This window comes from Lagenorhynchus albirostris, chromosome 3 (assembly GCF_949774975.1).
Source record: "Lagenorhynchus albirostris chromosome 3, mLagAlb1.1, whole genome shotgun sequence".
Lineage (NCBI taxonomy): Eukaryota > Metazoa > Chordata > Mammalia > Artiodactyla > Delphinidae > Lagenorhynchus > Lagenorhynchus albirostris.
In genome coordinates, this window is record NC_083097.1 from 116,595,900 (window position 1) to 116,604,684 (window position 8,785).

General features: G+C 38.7%; 1 pseudogene; it reads left to right on the forward strand.

Annotated features, from left to right (window-relative positions):
• The first annotated feature begins 5,673 nt into the window (after window positions 1-5,673).
• Window positions 5,674-6,009, forward strand: LOC132518306 (mitochondrial import inner membrane translocase subunit TIM14-like; annotated as a pseudogene).
• Window positions 6,010-8,785: the final 2,776 nt, after the last annotated feature.

The window sequence follows — 8,785 nt, forward strand, 5'->3', positions numbered from 1 at the left end:
TAAGATGGGTGCTATTCCTGCTCTCAGGGAGCTTACAGCACAAAAGAGGAGAAACGAATAAGCAGTTGCAATAGCGTATGATACACTCTGCCATAGGGATTAGATAAGCATGCTATTAGGAACACACAACAGGAAAAGTTAACCTAGTCTATGGGCCAGGGAAGTCTTTCTGGGGGTGGGGAGAGTAATGCTTTACTGAAACGCAAAGGAGAATATGGAGTTATTCAGGAAAAAAGGAAAAGGAGAGACTCCTTAAGTGAAGGACACATGTATGCAAAAGCTTTAAAGCAAGAAAAAACGTGCGTGCTCAAGTGTTCCTACCAATACTTTTTCCCAGAAACTATTCTCTACCCAACCATTTAAAATTGTTTTTTTGGACTTCCCTGGTGGTCCAGTGGTAAAGAATCTGCCTTACAATGCAGGTGACGGGGGTTCAATCCCTGGTCCGGGAACTAAGATCCCACATGACGGGGGACACGACTAAGCCTGCGAGCCACAATACTGAGCTTGTGCGCCTCAACTAGAAAGCCTGTGTGCCTCTACTAAGACCCAACACAGCCAAAAATAAATAAATAAATATGAGAACTATTATTTTTTTAAAAATTGTATTTCAAGTTGATTGAGGTATAATTTATATATAGTAAAATTCATCCTTTTATGGTGTAAGTTTCTGTGCATTTTGACAAACTTATGCTGTCATGTAACAATTACAACAATCAAGATATGTAGTATTCCTATCACCCTAAAAAGTTCCATCACACCTCTTTGTACCTCCCCTACCCTCAGCCCCCTCACAACTGCTGACTGGATTTCTGTCCCTATAGTTTTCCTTTTTCCAAATGTATAAATGGAACCATACAGTATGTAGACTTTCGAATCTGGCTTCTTTCGCTGAGCGTAATGCTTTTGAGAGTCATTTATGGCGCTGCATGTATTAGTAGTTTGTTCCTTTTTACTGCTAAACAGAATTCCATTGTAGAGGTGTACCACAGTCTGTTTCATGTTGATGGACATTTGGCATGTTTCTGGTATTTTTAAAATATGGACAAAGCTGCTATAAATATCCCCATAGAGGTTTTTTTTAATTTTTGATTTTTGATTGAAGTACAGTTGATTTACAATATTGTGTTAGTTTCAGGTGTACAGCAAAGTGATTCAGTTATATATATTATATATATATATATTTTTTTCAGATTCCCATAGAGGTTTTTGCGTAGGTATAAGTCTTCATTTCTCTTGAGTAAATACCTAGGAGTGGGTTTGTTAGGTCATAGAATAAATGCATGTTTAACTTTATAGGAAATTACCAAACTGTTCTCCAATGTGGCTGTACCATTTTGCATTCCCACCACAAATGTATGAGAGTTCTAGTTTTTCCACATCCTCAGCAGCATTTGACATTATCAATTGTTGGTTTTGTTTTATTTATTTATTTTTAAGTCATTCTACTAGGTATGTAGTGATGCCTCATTGTCATTTTAATTTGCATTTTCCTAATGACTAATAGTGTCAAGCATCTTTTCATGTACTTATTTGCCATCCGTATATCTTCTTCTGTAAAATGTTTGTTCAAATATTTTGCCCATTTTTTCTTTTTCTGTTTTTGATTGTTTTCTTATTATTGAGTTTAGTGAGTCTTTTACATATTCAGGTTAACAATACTTTATCAGATATGTGTTTTGCAAATGTTTCTTCCCAGTGTGTGCCTTGTCTTCTCATTTTCTTAGACTGACTTTCAAAGACCAGAATTTTTTTCTATTTTGTAAGGTCTAATTTATTAATTTGTTCATTTCTACCCAATGTTTTAATCCCATTCCTTTCCATTTCTTTCTAGAATAATCTTCTTTTTCTGCCTCCCATCATGCAGAAGTCTCCCACTTTTTGCAAAAATCTTCACTTGCAGTTATTTCCCACCCTACATTGTTACTGTCCTTTTTCTCCTTCATTTCCCTGCCAAATATTTGGAATGAATGTTCCTTACTACTTAGTCATTCCTGAAATCCCTGAAAATTTGCTTCCATTCACACCACACTACCAAAACTAACCTCTGGATGTCACCAAAAAACCTCTTACGTGTCGATTCCAATAATAGTTTCTAGACCCTAATTCTCTACTTCCTTTTAGCATAACCCTTCCTTCCAAAAATTATTTTTTAACCTCTTACTTTCAGCGTTCCCAAAATGCAGATCTAAGGTGTATAATAGCCCCTTAGGGATTAATTCAGTTGTTGAATGCCATGTAAACAAGAGTTTCTTTACTGAATAAATTCAACATTTTTTTGGTCTGAATTCAGACAGAAGCAATAAATATGAAATAGGTGTTAAATTATTTACAGGTTATTAATTCCCTTAAATGACTTGAATATCACCATTTGTTTTTTCAATGACTTCGTTGTCATTTTTTAAAAATCTATACCCCCAATAGCATAAATTTCAGCACAACCCACAACTGATTTTTTAAATTCTGAATTACTAGAGTCCAAATGAGTGAAATTTTACTCTAGCTTTTTCATTATAATATATATGTTCATATATATTATATATTTGGAAGAAATACAATCCAGGAACAATCTCCAAGCACAGGGACAGAAGTAGTTATTAAAATAGCAAAGTTTGTTTCTAATATTTATTAGGTAGAGAAACTGAAATACAGTGAAATAGATTTTTCCCCTAAAAGTAAAATCATAAAGAGGCAGAGCAAAGAAGTTTCAGTTTTGATTTTACCTCATTGGGACCATAAATAGCACACAGTTTATTTCTCTCAAGTATTCCCCTAACCACCACTGTTTTCCTTTCCATTTGCCTTCCCTTTCTTTTTTATTTCCTCTAATTAGCATAATGACCAGACAATATGACTAAATTAAATCATTCCATTTCTCTCAACTCTAGGTCAAGGTAATTACTTCTGGTTACCCTATCTCTTCTGCCAGCTTCCCTTTACCTGCTGAAAAGTCTGCTTTCAGATGGACAGCTCCTGCTTTGTTCTTGGACAGAGCAAAGGCTGAAATTTTCCTGAAGTTCATTAGTGTCATAAGGCCAGGCTAGGGAAATCAGTGCTCTGAGGTCTTGTATGTCTCTAGCATGAGAATATCAGTACATTCTGAGCATATTGGGAGGCAGCATAATATAGTAGAAACAGCTTAGGAGTTAGACCCCAATTCAAATCAAACTTGACTGACACGTAAATAAAGTCAATAAATCCTCTGAGCATGTTTCCTCATCTGTGAAAGAAAGATAAATAATACCTACTTTAACCGGAAACATGAGTAAAGAATCTGATACTTAATAAGTACTCAATACAATTTGGTCCTTTCCTCCCCTCTCCAGCAAATTCTTTTAATCGAGAATAACTTTTTATTCATTTATTTATTTACTTGGCTGCTTCGGGTCTTAGTTATGGCACACGGGGATCTTTGTTGTGGCACACGGGCTTCTCTAGTTGTGGCATGCGGGCTCGGTAGCCCCACGGCATATGGGATCCTAGTTCCCCGACTAGGGATTGAACCCACGTCCCCTGCATTAGAAGGCGGATTCTTAACCACTGGACCACCAGGGAAGTCCCCATAATGACTTTTTAAAATGTCACCCTTTCTTGGTCCACTGATGCCAGGCCAATCCTTTCATACTTTCCATAGTGTACACTGACATAATAGTGAGATAAGGGGATATACTGCCTCCTGAACATATTTGTGTTTTAACAAGGACTCTCAGGATAGGAGCTTTTGATGTGGCAAAGGCAGTGCTAGTGGTGATTTCTGTATTATGTTCTGGGAAATCTAAAAGTTCTATGAGGCATCTCGAGAAGTTTCTGAAAACATGGTAACAAGAGACTTATTTCATTTCTGCCTGCTCTGTGACCTATATACACCACCTTGACAATAGATACATTGGTCATCAGCATTCAATTGTACTACTTTGCATATAAAGGGCTTACAGTGTTCTATGAAGATCACACAGGAAATACAAGTCTATAAATAAAGTTCAAGGCACCTTGTATATTTTGTCCTGAAATAGTGTACATTTATTATATGAAATAAATTACACATTAACATTAATTTGAAATTCTTTTTGTCAGATTAAGAGTACACATGATCTTTTTTTTTTTTTTTTTTTTGGCCGTGCCCCCTGCAGTGGAAGCGCAGAGTCTTAACTACTGGACTGCCTGGGAAGTCCCAAGAGTACGCATGATATTTGACTCAATAATTATACTTCTAGGAATCTCTCCTAGAATACACTCATACGTGTGTACAAATATGTATGTAGAACCGTATTTATTGAAGCTTATTTGTACCAACAAAGACTAGAAACAATTGCTTAAGTATTATAGAATAGTCATACAACAGAATACTATGAACCCATTAAATAATAAACAATTATTAATTAAATAGCAACTACATGCTCAGAACCTTATTAAGTGCTGAAGGAGAATAAAAAGAACTATAAGCCATGGTTCTTATCCTGGAGGAGCTTATGACTTGGTTGAGAAGGGTCAAAGATGCACAGATTCCTGGCTTTAAATTATATGTCTTCTATGTGAGTCAACTTTTTGGTTTGCGTTCTTTTAAATGTTTATTTATTTATTTATTTAGGCTGTGCTGGGTCTTAGCTGCGGCAGCGGGATCTTCGTTGCCGTGTGTGAGATCTTTAGTTGCGGCATGAGACCTCTTAGTTGAGGCATGTGGGATCTAGTCCCTGACCAGAGATCAAAACCAGGCCCCCTGCATTGGGAGCACGGAGTCTTAGCCACTGGACCACCAGGGAAGTCCCTGGTTTGTGTTCCTGAAGAAGAATCTTCTGGACTAGAGGATGGCAAACTACAGCCCATGGGCCAAATCCAACTCCTTGTCTATTTTTTGTAAATAAAATTTAATTGGAACACAGCCATGCCCATTCATTTACCTATTGTCTAGTCTACTTTCCTGATACAGAGTTGAGTAGTTGCAACAGAGATCATATGGCCCACAAAGCCAAAAATATTTACTAACTGGTCCTTTATGGAAAAAGTTTAACTCCTCTTGTAGGCCTTTAAAAAAAAAAAAAAAAACCTTTAAAAATGGTTTGGGCACTTCCCCGGTGGTGCAGTGGTTAAAAATCCTCCTGCCAATGCAGGGGACACGGGTTTGAGCCCTGGTCCGGGAAGATCCCACATGCCACGGAGCAACTAAGCTTGTGCGCCACAACTACTGAGCCTGCGCTCTAGAGCCCACGTGCCACAACTACTGAGCCCGCATGCCACATCCACTGAAGCCCACGCGCCTAGAGCCTGTGCTCCGCAACAAGAAAAGCCACCGCAAAGAGCCCGTGCACCACAACAAAGAGTAGCCCCTGCTTGCCGCAACTAGAGAAAGCCCGCGTGCAGCAACAAAAACCCAACGCAGCCAAAAACAAAAACAAATAAATTTGTTTTTAAGAATTAAAAAAAAAATTATTTTTTAAAAAAAGCATTGGAGTTAAGGATGGTGGTTTTAAAATATGTCCGTAAATTCTTTGCTACTCTTTCCTTTAAAAGATGAAGCTGAAGTGCTGGGGCCCCCATGTCTGGGTGGTTCGTGCTTGCTGGTGGCAGCCGCGTTGCTTTCTGATGGAGGAATGAAGTTGGTGCCTGTGGCTTCTGGGCTGGAATCAACTGTGCTCTCCCTGGAGGCAGAGGAGCTGAGCCAGAACTACGGCCAATACACTGGTAGTCGTTAGACTGACCACTGCTGCTGCAGGATGTGCAGGCTGTTACGTTTTGCAAGCCATGAAGCATATGGAGCCTCAAGTAAAACATGTTTCACAGTCTATCAAAATCTGCCCTCACCAGTGGCTATTACAGAGGTGAGTGTGAACCCAAAATGACAAAATAGGAAGCAGCATTACTACTAGGAGTGAGCCCTACAGCCAATAAAGGAAAGAGATGCTCATTGACATATTATGCATTTAAATCACCCAGACAAGGCAGGATCTCCTTAGATAACAGTCAAAAATCAATGACGCTAAAGATTTACTAGAAGTTCAAGCTAGAAAATGAAGTATATGTATGATGAATTTTAAGTTCATTTTCGTCGATGTATATGAGTACCAGCTTTTATCATAAAATACCTCAAAGCTGCAAAAAATAAATAATTAAAAATAAAAGATGAAGCTTAATTCTCCTCTCTGTGAGTGTGGACTGAACTCAGTAACTTCCTTCTAATAAATAGAGTAATGTTCAGTGACTCCCCTGGCGGTCCAGTGGTTAAGACTCCACGCTTCCACTGCAGGGGGCACAGGTTCGATCCCTGGTCGGGGAACTAGGATCCCACATGCCGCACAGCGCGGCCCAAAAGTAAAATAAAATAGAGTAATGTGCAAATAAGAGTGTGTGACTTCTGACACTAGATCATAAAAGATGTTACAGACTTCTCCTTGCCCTCAGATCACTTGCTGGAGGAAAGCCGATTGCTATGTTGTGAGGACACTTAAGTAGCCCTGTGGAGAGGTCCATGTGGCAAGGAACTGAGACCTCCTGCTAACAGCTAGCAAGGAACCAGGCCTTCTACTAACAGCCATGTGAGGGAACCATCTTGGAAGTGGAGTCTTCAGCTCCAGGTAAGGCTTCAGATAGCTGGAGTCCTGGCTGATGTCTTGACTGCAGCTTCATAAGAAACCCTGAATCAGAACCACCCATTTAAACCACTCCTGAATTCTTGACCCACAGAAACTGGGAAACAATATGTCTTGCCTTAAGCTGCTAAGTTTTGGGGTAATTTGTTATTCAGCAATAGATAACTAATACAAAACTGAAAGCTATAGATGCTCTAGAGCAGTGGTAAACTTTCTGTAAACTTTCTCTAGAAGGGCCAGACAGTCAATATTTTAGGCTTTTGGACCATATGGTCTCTGTGGCAACTACCCAACTCTGCTGTCACAGCAGGAGAGCAGCCACACACAATAGGTAAACAAATGGGCATGGCTGTGTTCCAATAAAACTTTATTTACAAACACAAGCAGCAAGCCCGTGGGCCATAGTTTGCCAGCCTCTGCTCTAGAGAAACCAATTTTAATGATATTAAGCAATGATTAGAAACGAGTAATAGGAGCTGGGGGATTTCTCAGCTAAAGGCTGCAAAGCCAACTACCAAGGAAACTCCTGATTAGAAAAGGGTATGTGCACAATATGGTCACAATTCTTTTTTTAACTTTCCCTGTAAGTTTTTTGCCCAGAGAAGAGAAATAAAATAATTGGAAGGGTGATGAGATTTTTTCCCCCCTAAGAAATCCTAGAATGAGGACTGAGAACCCACGAGGCAAGAGAATGAGAAAACTGAAAATAGGAGAAAACTGTTCTTATGGTCTTTTCACCAAGCTGCTAAGACCTTTGAGCACCAGTGCCAAAGCTGGTGTTTTAAACATGCAAAGCAAGTTTGTTAATAATAGGAGGAAGATTATCTTCCATTAACACCTGGAAATAGGACAAGGAACTAAAAAGTAGTTGATAACTGTTAGTGAAACTAAAAAGGGACCCAAACTTTACTTAAGTCTATTTCGTACCATTTTTCTCTAAGTGTATCACATTTTCTTTGTGGTCCTTAGAACTTAGTAATTGTTCAGATCTGTACACTTACTAAATGTATTATTATGGAAAAGAATCATAACTAACGGGAATAACATGCTGACCAGATGTCTGTCAGAAGGAAGCCTGACTGAATCTTACCACCATAGTGAGAAGTCACTATTTTTAGTGGCAACTCCTCAAATTGCAGACTTGCAACCGTGCAGCCATGCAACCCTGACCTGTTACAATCACAGCTAAGATTTACTGAATGCCTACTAAACACCAGGTGCTGGGCAAAACACATTACATGCATTATTTCATTTTATCCTTCCAATAACCCTATGAGGTCAGTAGTAGCGTTATCTTCACCTTACAGATGAGAAAAAAACTGAGACTCGGTAACTTATTCAAAGTCACTCAGCTAATAAGGGGCGGAGATAAAATTTGAACCTGGGAAGTCAACATATGGAGCCCACAGTCTTGACCTACACCTGCTGCAGACCCTGAGGAGAAAAGTTTAAGTGCAACATTGTGTGATAGCGATGACCTTACATTTTCTTTCAAAGACAGTAAATTTAGTTGGGTGAAGAGAATTCAAATGCATTAAACAATTGGAAAACACTCTTACAAAACACAATAGTAACAATCATTCATTGCTATCTAGTAGAATAGCCTCTAATGGGCAGTTGGTTCGCAAATCAACATGTAAGGAAAAAAACTGAACATAGACTAATTACTCTAAAATTCCTTTAAATTGCTCATAAATTACTATTCCATAGATATAGCTTTGTAAGGAAACAACAGATTCACATCCCCCTTCTCATGCTCACCCTGGGATATATCCAAATTTTGGGTAATGGCTGAGCTGTACCTTCAAAATTTGAATTCTCCTTCTCTCTTTCTCTCTTTTCCTCTTTCTCTCCTTTCCTCCCTCTCTTGTTGTGTATATTTGAATGTACATAATTTTAAAATACTTATGATGTTACTCCATTGTCATACGAACCTAGAATGGAACATAAATGTGAGGGCACCAAAGTAAAGAAAAATAATAATTTTTCTTTTATAAACACAGCACAGGAATAAGTACCTCAGGAATTATTCTGACACGTGTCTGTCATGGCATATACACTCTGTCCATTCTCCTAAGCAAACCATCCTAGCCTACCCTGTGCACGGACATGATTCAGGCATAAGAGCCTCTATCACAAGCAGAGCAAATTTCTCTTCCCTCCTAGTTGTCTAAAATCAGTACAAGGAAGTCCTAGCCACA